Genomic DNA, 13623 nt, shown 5'->3' with positions numbered 1-13623 from the left:
TGCCATGGGCTGTGTAGTGCTCTATCCAAACCCTATTTTGAAAGTCGTTCATAGACTACAGACTCACAAAATAGGGCTTGTACATAAAAAAAATGCATTTTACTGGTTGCAAACGGACCGATGGGCTGTTTGCGACCAGTAAAATGAGTTGCACATCTGGCCTTAGAGAACAGAAATAATGCAATCAAAATTTACAAGACCAAGAAACAGAAGAAACTGCATAGTGTTGATAGCTTTTAAATGAGGCTGTGATTAAATCAGGATAACCTGGGAAAAGCTTAATATCGTCATGGAACCCGGAGATAAAGATTGAAATAAAGTATGGAAAGCAGAAGCTGGAACTAAATATGTATTTCTCCTTGAAATATGTATCTATAAAGAGGTGGCAGAGAATAGTTTACTAATGTCAAAATGGGCATTAAGAACACAGTTTGGAATAACCATAGAGATTCCACTGTTGTGGAAAGAGCAGATAAAAAGTTATTGTTGATATAGAAAGTAAACCACAGGGCAGCGTCAAAAGAGTAAATCAAAATAAATTCGTTCTTGGACAGTTTTGGTAAATTGATAGACACAAATACTTTGATGGCAGCAGGACAGGTCAAAAGGGAGTAAAGTGTACCAAATAATGCCACTGTTAGATAAAGATGGCCGTCATGAGGGAAATGAGTAAATGGAGATTCCATGTGTTGCAAAAGTTCCCACAGTGGTTCCATATGGCTATTAAAAGAGTAGATGACAAGATCAGTCCCTCAGATATCCCGAATGAAATATCTTGACCTCCATTCCTATATATGACGGGGCAGATTTACTACTTCTGGCGCATCTCTGCTAATCAGCAGGGATGCGCCAGAAGAGTTGTGACGAAACTGCCCGCCCGTGCGCCACCACTGATGCGCCGCATTTACAATGCGGTGCATCGTGGCGCACGGATGGGCAGATGCGTGTCGCATTCCCAGGTGGAAAGGCGGCAAATTTCTGGAGTTGCGTCTCAAGCGAGACACAGCTCCAGCAAGGCTCGGGTGCCCCTATCCCTAACATGCTGCGTCATCCTTACGCCTGCTTCAAGCAGGCGTAGGGTTTTGACGCAGCATGGCCGTAAATGTGACAGTAGGAAAAGCATTGGATAGCGTATCGGTAAAAATTACTATTCCCACTCCAGAGAGTGCAACATTAGGGAAAGCGTTGGATAGCGTAGGGGTAAAAATTACTATTTCCACTCCAGTGAGTGCAACAGTAGGGAAAACGTTGGATAGCGTAGGGGTTTAAATTACTATTCCCACCCCAGTGACTGCAACAGTAGGGAAAGCGTTGGATAGCGTATGGGTAAAAATGACTATTCCCACTCCAGGGAGTGCAACAGTAGGGAATGCGTTGGAAAGCGTAAGGGTCAAAATTACTATTCCCACTCCAGAGAGTGCAACAGTAGAGAATGCGTTGGATAGCATAGGGGTAAAAATTACTATTTCCACTCCAGTGAGTGCAAAAGTAGGGAAAACGTTGGATAGCGTAGGGTTTTAAATTACTATTCCCACTCCAGTGAGTGCAACAGTAGGGAAAGCGTTGGATAGCGTAGGGGTAAAAATGTGTATTCCCACTCCAGAGAGTGCAACAGTAGGGAAAGCGTTGGACAGTGGAAGGGTAAAAATTACTATTCCCACTCCAGTGAGTGCAACAGTAGGGAATGCGTTGGATAGCGTAGGGGTAAAAGTTACTATTCCCACTCCAGAGAGTGCAACAGTAGAGAAAGCGTTGGATAGCGTAGGGGTAAAAATTACTATTCCCACTCCAGTGAGTGCAACAGTAGGGAAAGCGTTGGATGGCGTAGGGGTAAAAATTACTATTCCCACTCTAGAGAGTGCAACAGTAGGGAAAGCGTTGGATAGCGTAGGGGTAAAAATGCCTATTTCCACTCCAGTGAGTGCAATAGTAGGGAAAGCGTTGGATAGCGTAGGGGTTTAAATTACTATTCCCACTCCAGTGAGTGCAACAGTAGGGAAAGCGTTGGATAGCGTAGGGGTACAAATTACTATTCCCACTCCAGAGAGTGCAACAGTAGGGAATGCGTTGGTTAGTGGGAGGGTAAAAATTACTATTCCCACTCCAGTGAGTGCAACAGTAAGGAAAGTAAATACTTCATATATAAATAAAAATAACATAAATAATAATACCAATTACAAATTAATTTAAATAAATAAAGTAGAGAACACAACAATTAAAATAAATGACCAATTATATTTTAATTAATTACCAATTAATAATTAATTAACAATTAATTCAAAATAAATACCAATAAATAAAATAACATATTTAATTAATTATAATTAAATTACTTCCCACCCCATTCCCCTATAAACCCAAAACCCACTACAGAATTATATTACACAAAAATTAAAAATAATATTGCCTTACTTACCTCAAATTCGATATTTTTGTTGTCTATATTCTGTCCATTCGATATTTTGTCCATTCTATACTTTTGATTCGATATTAATGCTATTCTATTCGATATTTTGGTAGTCTATATTCTGTCTAGTCGATATTATGTCTAGTCGATATTAAAAACTCGATATTTTGACTGTACACCGGAAAATATATATGCAGCACTCAAACAATAATAAAGTAGAAACACAACACAAGAAAAATCTCATGCCAATTTAGAAATAGAGTAAAATTCAAAAAATTATTAGCAGGACAAAGGCTGGAGTGCTGTCCTCTGAGAGTCCTCCACCTTTACAACAGTGTACTGGAGAGTGGGTATGAGGTTTCTAATTGTACACCTGTTACCAGCTTTGAAATGGAAGAAACTTTTGGAGTTTTCCCCACACAGAGGTGTCTCAAATTTCCTGCCTCCCTGTCCTGGTACCAAGATGACTGTTGGTACAAAAGGCTATTGTGTAGTTCTTTGTGTGCGGACTGAGGCAGCTGCTTTGAAGTGAAGTAGGCCTGTGGACAGCTCTTCCCCCCATCATGCCAACACTCATTCCACCTATTGTGAGCCTGGCTCGGATGATTACACAAAGGCCAACTGCCACTCACACCAAGTCTTGTGACCCAGGATACAGGCTGCAGGCACAAAATGGTTTGGACAAGAAATGTCAACTGTCTAAAAGTGGCATTTTCAGAATTGTGACCTAAAATATGACTTTAACATTAAGAAGGATTTTTATTTACACTTCCTTAGACGCCAAACATGAAATATCTACCTGCTCCAAAACAAAGATTATAATTTATTGTATGCAAAATGGTAGCCCAATGTTATCCAATAGAATTTGTGAATTTTTCACTACCAGGACGTGTAAAATATACATGTCAACTTTTTTTGATACAATGCAGCCTGCCATATGGGTTGTTTGGGGCCTACCGTAGGGGTGACTTATGTGTATCATAAAGGGAGTTTTAGGCCAGGAAAAAGGTTTATTTTGCCAAGTTTAATTGACAGTTTAAACCTGCTTACAGGCTGCAATGACAGGCTTGACATATATTTTACTTAAGTTGGTGGTAAGTGCTGCAGGCCCATTAGTAGCAAGCGCAAGCACTTTAGCCGTGGTTAGCAGTAGTAAAGTACATAGAGTATTAAGGCTAAAAAACATTAATTCAGTAGAAGAAGAGGGCAGAAATCAAATGTTTGAGGATGACCCTGCAGAGAGGGCCCCCTCAAACCCAACAATGTTTCACTGTCTCTCATAGATGACAAGAATCATAAAACACATGTAAGGAGATTTTGAATAGTGACCAAAACATTTATGGAAATGTTAATAAATTGAACAGAACACTATCTATATTGAACTGCATTTATTGAAATGTATTATGGTAAAACATGTTAAAGTTTGAACCACATCTATAATATAGAGAAAGGTAATTAATATTTTGGAGGCTACCTATCATTTGGTTGGAAGTATTGAAGATCTATTACAATTTCATTACATACCTATATGGTTGGTTGGTTGGTTGATAGCTTTATTTCGATATGCAGATATCATAAAAGCCTTACAAAAAAGTATAAAACAGCACATCGTAAATACAGAAGACTGATTCAAGTTAAGAACAAGTAAAAAATGAAGTGCCAATAGTACACAGAATAAATTAGTTAAAAAAGAATTAAATTGAAATGGAAAGTCTCTTCAAGCGAATCAACCAGGCCCATTTTAAAAATTTCGAAACGCCACAGACTAGTAGGGGAGAAGTGTTAGATAATAAAATGCGTAGCGCCACCGTGTGCTGGCGAATTCCCAATTGTCTGCAAAGAGGTTTAGCCAGCGTTTTCTTGGGCGGGAATAATCGGGGCACTCAAAAAGAAAATGTGCCACCGTTTCACGCCTAGTGGAGCAGAGGGCACAATAGGGTGATGCCTGCGCAGGCATGTTACATCTTGAGAGTAGGTCTCCTAAGGGTAAAATACCCACTCTGAATTTGATGTAGAGTGCCCGATCTGCAGGAATTGTAATCAGATCCAAATAGGGCTCAAAGGCAACCACGTCCCTAAATTCCAGATAAGCTGCGGTGGAGTTGCAGAGACGTGGATTGCCGATGAGCTGGGCAGAGACCCAGTCCCAGTATAATTTTTTTAGGGTTACCTTCGGTGGGGCAGATTTAGTAGTCCAACAAGACCCCAAACCCAATTCCCCCAAAAGTTTTTTAGTGTCCCTTAACCATTTGATCTTGTGCCAACCACCCATTCCCATTACCTCTGACAGACCATCAGCATAGGTTTTCAGTTCTGGGACCCTCCACAGACGTGCCCATAGAAGGAGGGGCCGGAGGCGAGCCTGGTCCTTGATAGATTTACATCCCACATCCAGTAGCACCGGGACTGTTGGGGTACTGAGGGGAATGGCCAGAATGTCCTTCAGAAATTTATTCTCTGCCTTGGATAGAGCCTCCAAATTTCAGAGGCCCCATAACTCCGCCCCGTATAATGATGCTGTGACAGCTCTAGCTTTATAAATGTCAATTACGGGGGCTACACATTGTTTTGATGAGTTACGATACTCCCTTAGCAGTGCTCCCCCAACCCTTTTGTGACTAAGGATCATTTTGTTAATGTGGGGTGACTAGCTCATAGTATCACTCATACGAATTCCCAAATAGTCAAATTCGGAAACTCTCTCAAGGGGAAGAGAATTCAGGACTGGGGGACGACCAAGTTTCCGAGGAGGGTGCATGATCAGATACTTCGTTTTATCCACATTTATGACCAGCCCTCTTTTGGAGCAAAAATCCTGAAAGCGGATCAAAAGTTTCTGCAGGCCTTGGGGAGTTTTAGAGATGAGGAGAGTGTCGTCCGCAAACAACAGGGTAGGAATCCGCACACCCCCCAGGGTGGGTGCATCTGCCGGTTCGTCAAGCAGGTGCTCTACCACACCATTTACGTACAGGGAAAATAGTGTGGAAGCTAAAACACATCCCTGTCGGACGCCTCTAAGGACCGGGATCCTATCGGTCTTTTCCCCACTCTGGCCCCACCGTACCTGTGCATAATTGTCAGTATGTAATTTAATAAGAAGCGACAGGATGTAGGGGGGCAGCCCAAGACCCTGCAGAACCATCCAGAGTTCCTCCCTAGGAACCAGGTCAAAGGCAGTCTTTAGGTCAATAAAGGCCAAATACAGACTGCCTTTGCCCAGCTCCACCACCTTCCAATGTAGAAGCAACAGTCTGAACACTTGCTCAATAGTTCCCGTACCGGAACCAAAGCCTGCCTGGTAGTCAGACAATATGTGGTTTTCGTCCACCCAATGAAGTATCCTCCCCAGGATCGCTTTTCCCGCCACCTTCTGGGTTGAATCTATCAGGCTTATCGGCCTGTAGTTCCCTGGATGATCCCTACAACCCTTTTTAAAAATTGGAACAACCTCTGCCCCTTTCCAAGACTCAGGGACAGGGCCTCCCTCTAAGATGGCGTTCAGGAGGACAGAAACCAGTTTACCCCATTCGCTCGGGTAGGCTCGGAGTAAGTCCCCTGGAAGCCCGTCAGGGCCAGCTGCTTTCAGGGGTAATAAGGATTTAATAACATTCATGACCTCTCGTGCAGGAAAGAGGTCTGTGGTTCTATCCAATGAGAGTGGAGGAAGGGAAAAAGGCTCATTAAGAGGCCCTTCTACTGCTGAATATAGGGCCCTACAGTGGTTAAACCACGTCTGGGCTGGAATCGTACATGTCCTCAGTGTGTCATCAGGACGGTTCCTAGAGCCCACCAAGTTCCAAAATCCCTTAGCGTCCTTCCCTCGACTAGCGGCAAGGATATCCCGCCAAAAATTATCCTCCCACTCTTTTTTTGCGGTTTTCATGCAATGGGAGTAGAGCTTCCTTGCCTCTCTAGTCCTTGTTTGGGACTTGGATTTCACAGCATCAATGAGCGCTGCCTTTGAATCCCTATATTTGTGGTTGTACCAACCCTGTCTTCTCCTTAGTTGTGTCATAGCCCCCGTGTGTCTAGTTTGGACAATAAATAGGTTGCTTATGGCCAGGGTCAGGTCACAAAATACCCCTGACACCTCCAGCGGCCCTCCCTCAAGGGGATCCAAATAGTCAATGACTGCAGCTAGTAGCTGCGTTATAATGGTCACCTTCTCTACCGAGAGTGTGAGCTTAGCCCACTTCAGCCGTCTGCCACAGTTCGAGACAACTGTTTCCCCAGGAGCAATCGTGCGTAGAGAGGAGCCCCCTGTGCCCACCAACCACCAGGGAGTCAACACAAGGGAGAGGAGATTGTGATTAGAATTAGAATTAGAATTAGAAATAGATTTATTGAGCGCGGTTGCTGCCCAAGGGCGTCCAAGCGCTGAAATAAGAATTGGAGAGACATACTGAATAACAGATTAGAGCTCGGAGGCTTTGGCGAATAATAAAGTCTTCAGCTTTTTACGGAATGAGAGCAGGTCCGGGTTGGAACGGAGTGAAAGGGGGAGGGTGTTCCAAAGTTTAGCTGTGTTCAATGAGAACAGCCTACTCCCGGATCTAGCTCTCTTCACTCTGGGAACCACTGCCAGGAAAGCCTTAGTGGAGCGGAGGTTCCTATTTGGGTGATAGGGGATGACAAGGTTGTTGTTAATTGCGGGTCCTGTTTTCCAAAAGGCCCGGTGCGCAATGCACAACGCCTTGAATGTCACCCTGTGCTTGATTGGTAGCCAGTGAAGGCTTTTTAATGCAGGTCTGGCTGACTGGGCTCGTGGAATCAGTAGCAGGGTGCGTGCTGCGCAGTTCTGCACCACCTGAAGTTTGCGGAGAGTCATCTCGGGAGCTCCTACATATAGGGCATTGTTTGAGTCCAGGCGGGACTGGATAAGGCCTTGTACTGCCACTTTCTTGGCTTCTAGAGGAAGAAGTGGAAGAACTTTCCTTAGGGTTTTAAGGATGCCAAAGCAGGTGGCGGACAGCTTAGTAGCCTGGATGGAAAAGGAAAGCTTCCTGTCCAGCCACACTCCTAGGCTCTTGACGCTTTCCTTGGGGGTAGGGGGGTGCCCAGGGCTTGGGGCCATAGGGAGATGAAAGGTATCGGCGAGGCTGGGCCCAGCTGCAGGAGCTCCGTTTTGTCCCCGTTCAGTTTAAGGGAGGAGCTGGTCATCCACTCCTTAACATCACTCTCCAAGGACGATATAATTTCCATATCTTTCACCGCGCTCCAGAGGTGAACGTCTAGTAGAATGTAGTCGATTCTTGACGTATGGTTAGGCCTATTAAACATATGGGTGCCCACTCTATCAGATTTTGTCCTGCCATTAAGGGCCCTCAGGTCGAACTCCATAGTGAGAGTATTAATCTGAAGGGCAACTTCCGTCCATCTCTTGATTGGGGTTAGCTCTAGGGCCGGTATCCCCCTCCTCTGATCTTCCTCCTCCTGTTCAAGGGTGACGTCCGAGCCAAGAGGCTCGAACGTACAGTTGAAGTCACCCGCAACCAGGGTGCATGATTTATGGGGGGACAACCTAAGTAGACTCTCTAGGAGAGCTATAGTGGGCGATTGTCTGCCTCCCTTTGTGCCCCGAGCGTAAATGTTAAAAATGTTTAGAATAACACACCCCCTGGAGTTTTTTAGGGTAATATTGTGGAGGTCCGGACAGTTAGTTTGGTGCTCCTCTACCCTGCAATTAAGAGACGAGGCCACCCAAATAAGAAAGGCCTCCCGAGGGACGTCCCCTACCTGATTCCGGGTAAACAGCAGGTATTGAGTGGGATGAATATCCCGCCTTATGGGTGGGCTCCCTGCTCCAAGTCTCCTGGAACACACAGATGGAGTAGTCCTCCACAAGCCAGTTCCAGTCGGGCAGGGCCAACTTCCTGTCTAATCCAGCCACGTTCCAACTGAGAACCCTAAAGAGTGGGTCCGTCACAGCTGTGACACTACTGGACGCGACATCTCCGCCCATATCTGCCTCGATCGGGATAGGGGGGCCACTATCATCTCCGTTGGTGTCCCGCCCCTTATCAGGTTCCCGTCTTACCGTAGGGACTACAAACTTTCCTATTGTGGTAGAAGGGCTAAGCAGTGTTCTGGAGGGAGAGGGAGCCCCATCAAATGTGAGATCCCCCCTAGCCTCCCCCAGGGAATCAGCAAGTCAGTACCCCATAGGACCCCAACTCAACCTTGGCCAAACTGCATGCGGCTGGAACTGGGGTGTCCCAGGATACCGTTGGCCATCAGAGTTGTTTTGGTAGGTGACCACGTCAGATAGGCCATGGTGGTTCATGACTGGCCGCGGGTAGAAGTATGATAGGTCCACCACATCAATACCAGGGCCACCCACAGACTGATTGGGATTTCAGATTGCATGGGCAACTCTAGTATCTTGAAAGTTAACTACCACCCAATCACCTTCACATAATTTCTTGCCCTGTCCTACCCAACCCACCCTACGCACTCCAAGAATTAGACCATCCACACCGCTGGGTAAGGGTTTATTGGCTTTTAGCCAGTGCATGGTTTTATTTTTAAGGGCCTGGTGGGTTTCCGACTGGGCATCCTTCAAGATGGGGACATTGACAAGGACAGCAACATAAGGGTGGCACTCTGGGGGGAGATTTACTGGCAGACATTTTGGGGCCGCCTTCTGTGATGGGACCGCTGAGGGAGGAGCTTTCGAATGGCTCGCTGTTGTTCTTGCCTTTGCAACTGGGCCAGCTCCCCTAGCATCGATCAAGGACTGAGCTGCTGATTGTTTTGGCTTGGGTTGGTCCCTTCCTACTGGCAACCTCGTTTGGCCTGGTTTAATTTTTGCATTCTTTGGTGGCTGGGGGGTACTTGTGTGGACCTGGGCAGTGTGTATAGTTGTTCCCGTTTGGACGATTGCAGGGCCTGCGGAAACAGTAGTCATGGCCTTGCCTACTGTTATAGCGGATGAAGTCGTTGCCGGGGGTTTTGCCTGGGTTAAGTCCACTGTAGCTCCCTTTCCATCATTCCCAACCATACTGTCCTCTCTAGCTCTGGACTGGAGTTTGATTAGAGTTTTTGTAGAGAAAAAGTTGTCTAGGGTGGTCTGCTCAAACCTATCTAGCCTTTCCCCAAAACCTTTAACTTGCTCAACGAGCGGGACCAGAATAGACTTAACCAGGTTCTCGAGTAGCTTTAGGGGAGGCAGTTCCTGTGGTGGTGCTAGTAAGGCACTATGAATGGGGTGGGCCTGCTCAGCTTCAGCCGCGGCTACCAAAAGATCATTACCTCCCACCAACACGGAGGTCTGCATAGCAGAACCACAGCTATTTGTTAAACCGGGGCCACTTGGCGCATGCTTCCTTGGGCGCTTATGTATTGATGTGAAGCTGGCCTTCCGAGGGATCACAGCCCTTTTCCTTTTAATGCGAACCAAGGAGTCATGAGCCAAGCACGCCCGGTTCGAAGCCGGGAGCAGGGCCTGGATGGATAGGTGGCAGACCTGGCCGATGGAAGGGCTTGGCAGCACAGTGGTACTTAGTCCCGTGACTGCAGGGCAGGGACTAGGGGGCAGTGGTTGTACTACCAGACTTTCCAACCTGTCAATACTTTCCCCTATTGCAGCAAGCCGTGGCTGCTCGGACATAATCCCAGGGAGAGGAGGGGTAGGATGGATGAAAATGGGAGACAGGGCCTGTGCAGCCGCTCCTAGCGAGGAGCGTCTTGCTGGAAAGAATTCTTGTGAGAGGCGGCGCTCCGTCATCACAATCTCTTTTTCTATCACAGCAGCTACTCTAGTGATGAATTTATCCATCGTGCCTATCGTAGTGCACCCTGCAGCCCCCTCACCCCCTCCCCTCAACGGTTTCCCTGAACGGGTAGGCATTAGGGCAGCTAGACCCCTAACCAAAGGACAACTAACTATAGCTTAAATGTTAGCAGATGACAGGGGGGTGGCCCAGCCCAGCCTCTGACAGCCCCGGACTGCCACAGACTGCCCGCCCTTTGCCGGGCTTCGCTCGGCGTCCCGCTCGCGTCCCGCTAGGCGTTAGGCGAGCTGTAAAATAGAGGGCGTTGCAGGCGGTGGGGCGTGTCTCGCTGGGGGCGCGGCCGTGCACACTTGAGCAGCGCAGGGACTCCTGGTCTTTATTCTGGTTTTAGGGGGTACAAAAAATGTCGCCTGCTGTACTGTCCGTGTATTGCCAGCTGCCCGGCGTTTGTGATGTGATGTGCTGCTTGCCGTCTGACAGTGTGAAGAGCACAAACGATGCCTGACTTTCCCTTCAACGACAATCCAATATAGGAATGCATGCACTATAGAAAATAATGTAGTTCAACAATACAGTTTTTTACTAGCTAGATTTCGAATCAGTTTATACCAGGTACGTTTTAACTCTCAAAATAATGTTTGGTGCGCCAAGAGCAAACATTTGTTTAAACTGTTTTAGACTGAGGATGTAAATCTTGTGTAGCTTCTCTATAGCAGCCAGCATATGTTTTGTGGCTTGCGGTCGCTTCTTGAGAGCATTATACATTCAACAAAATGAATAAAAAAAAGAATAAAGGAGATAATAAAAAGATATAATACCACAATAATATTAAGAACATACACAGGGTACATATACACACTACAGGACAAGCAGTGCTTGTTATATAACACAATGCTCTTAGCCATAGTAGTTTTGCAAATGTAGTACTTTATTTGTAGAAAAGAAATAGCTGCAGTGACTTAAAATGCTTATGAACTGCATGATGCATACTAGGGTTCTTGCAAATCAAGTCTGCCTTCCTCTGATCCCACCTCATGCCTCTTCATCCACTCTGGATCTCACCCGTGAAGGTTCCTTTTCATTCCTGCTTTCTCCCTCTGACAGACTTCCCATGTTTGTTCCCCCTTTCCCCCTCTTCTCTGCTGCTCCTTACTATGGGCCAAGGCTGATGATGGCGAATGATGTTCTGACCTCAAAAAGGAGTGCCTGTTGTCACCACCTACAATGAACAGTTAAACAGTACTATTTACATTACTATATACAGGAACAAACACACCCCAACTAAACTAGCATTTCGAAATTCTTTTAAAAAAGAAGTGAAATCGCTTTTCATGGCTAAATTCACCTGAGCATGGATTAAATAATCAATGAGACCAAATGTACCTTCGCTACTGAACTTTATAATACCTACGTTCTATCCAGATATCCTAGATAGTGTATCTACCTTTTGCCTGATATACTGGGAACATTTTGTTAAGTACCATATAACTTTTTATCTACGAGACGATGTGTATACTATCATTGACTTGCATTGAACCCTATGCTCAATTACCTGTACTATGTTTACCAAGACACTTACCCTGTAATGCGCTGATACTCGCGCTGTATAAAACTTTCAAAATAAATTAATAAAATAAATAAAGTAAAGGACCCTGTGGCATATTACCAACGATTAGCGATATTTATCGCTAACGAGGCTTAGCAACTAATTTTTTATCGCTAAGCATCGCCAGAAATTATCGCAGAGATAACTTGCTATTAGCAAGGTTTATCTCAGAAGTGATAAAAATCCTCGCGCTAACTGCCAAATGAGAGATTATCGCTGGAAAACCAACGATAATCTCTCGAAGTTTGGCGTTAGCTTGATGATAGGGGCTCACAAACTTAGCCATGATATCCACCTTCCATAGGATATCATGGCTAAGTCAGGAAAATACCAGGTGTAAAAAAATCAGCGCTAACCGCGGTTAGCGCTGTTTTTTTTATCACTAACAGGGTTAGCGAAATCCTTAATAATAGGAGAAATGTCGCTTAACAACATTTCTCCAAATATTTTTCTCTGGAACGCCCCCTTTGCATCTCATTAGAGATGCAAGGGGAAGCGTAGAGAAAAAGGGTGCTAACATGCAAATTTGCGTGTTAGCACCCTGTTGCTGATAGGGAGATAATTTTATCTCCGCTTTCTTGGCTTTTAAAGCCAAAAAAGCGGAGATAAATCCCTTGATAATATGCCCCCCTGTTTGTAACAAAGGCACCTAATAGCAGTTCAAATACCATTTCACCAACAATACCGAAGTAGTTTTTGGAATTATCAGTGACATGTGTTGGTTAGAAGGTTAGTCTTAGGTGGAAAGTGACCCTTCCATGCAGTTAATATTTAGATTTAAGCTATCCTTTCGAATTCAGTGACGACATACTGTTGCTTCGAATATTTTAAACTTGCACAGATCCGGGGCTTAGCAGTTTATCATTAACATAACATTGGCTGTTGAAAGTGAACAGATTTAGAAGAGAAATCTATCTCCCCTCAATAAGCCTCAGATCACACAGTTCACTCAAGTGTGCACTTCTTTTCGATTTCAGGTACTTGAAGTGGGTGTGACTTTCTATTTTTTTTTTTTTATTGCCATCATGGCGGCTTTACATTCTGGCAGCTGGGCCCATAACAAGGGCTCCTTTGTAGAGCCACAATAAGTGGCCCTGGACACAGAGGAGGGAGGGTCGCCATGGTTACCGCCACATGTACCTCCTTCATGGTATGGAGTGAGGATGCAACAAGAGGCATGAACGATGCAGAATGCGTTGGGTATAATTAGGCGTGCCAGGAAGCCCCCACGGTTTAGTTACTTATAATTGAAAAAATGCAAATGAAGTCAATTAATCATTGGCCTGGCCAACTATGAAATACTACCTTACTGTACCTGAATTAAATAGGATTTGTCGCGCATTCCATGGAGAGAAGTTAAGCCACTGTAAATAGCTGGGATTCTGTCGAGTCTTACAGGTAAATAAACACAGCTTTTTTTTCAGGGAGAAAGCTTGGAGGCAAACAGACGGAGCCCTCTTTCAGCATCAGTTTCTGGAAAGTAAATGATTGTTTTTTGCATTTTTTTACGAAACACTTCATACTTTCTCATTGATGTTCAGTAACTAAGCATGCTTCAGCCAATTTTCATTCCCATCTTTTTTTCGATCTAATGATCTGTTCATCATCGGTTTACTCTCATGATGAGAAGAGTTGACACTTTTTGGAGATTTACAAACGTCATGGCGGCGGTATCAGCATCAGGCGCACTGAAGGTAAACTCAGAGGGGCAGATTTATGTCGGACTTGCACCACATTTACGCCGCCGTTGCGTGACCCAATGGCGCGGAAATGTGGCGCATCCCTGCAACCTATTTACAACGTGACGCATCTAGGCAGATGCGTCACATTGTAAAGCCCTGCGCCACGAAACCTGCGTCAGGTTTCATGTGGGCGTT

The 13623-nt window shown here is 45.3% G+C and overlaps 1 protein-coding gene across 1 annotated transcript in view; it reads left to right on the top strand.

The window, feature by feature from the left end:
* The window catches only part of CTNNA2 (catenin alpha 2), a 2858593-nt gene that overhangs the window by 2818654 nt on the left and 26316 nt on the right, over positions 1-13623 (top strand). The gene's annotated exons all lie outside the window — the stretch shown is intronic.

The sequence above is a fragment of the Lissotriton helveticus genome, chromosome 2_2, assembly GCF_964261635.1.
Source record: "Lissotriton helveticus chromosome 2_2, aLisHel1.1, whole genome shotgun sequence".
Classification (NCBI taxonomy): domain Eukaryota; kingdom Metazoa; phylum Chordata; class Amphibia; order Caudata; family Salamandridae; genus Lissotriton; species Lissotriton helveticus.
This window is presented reverse-complemented; position numbering and strand designations above follow the sequence as displayed.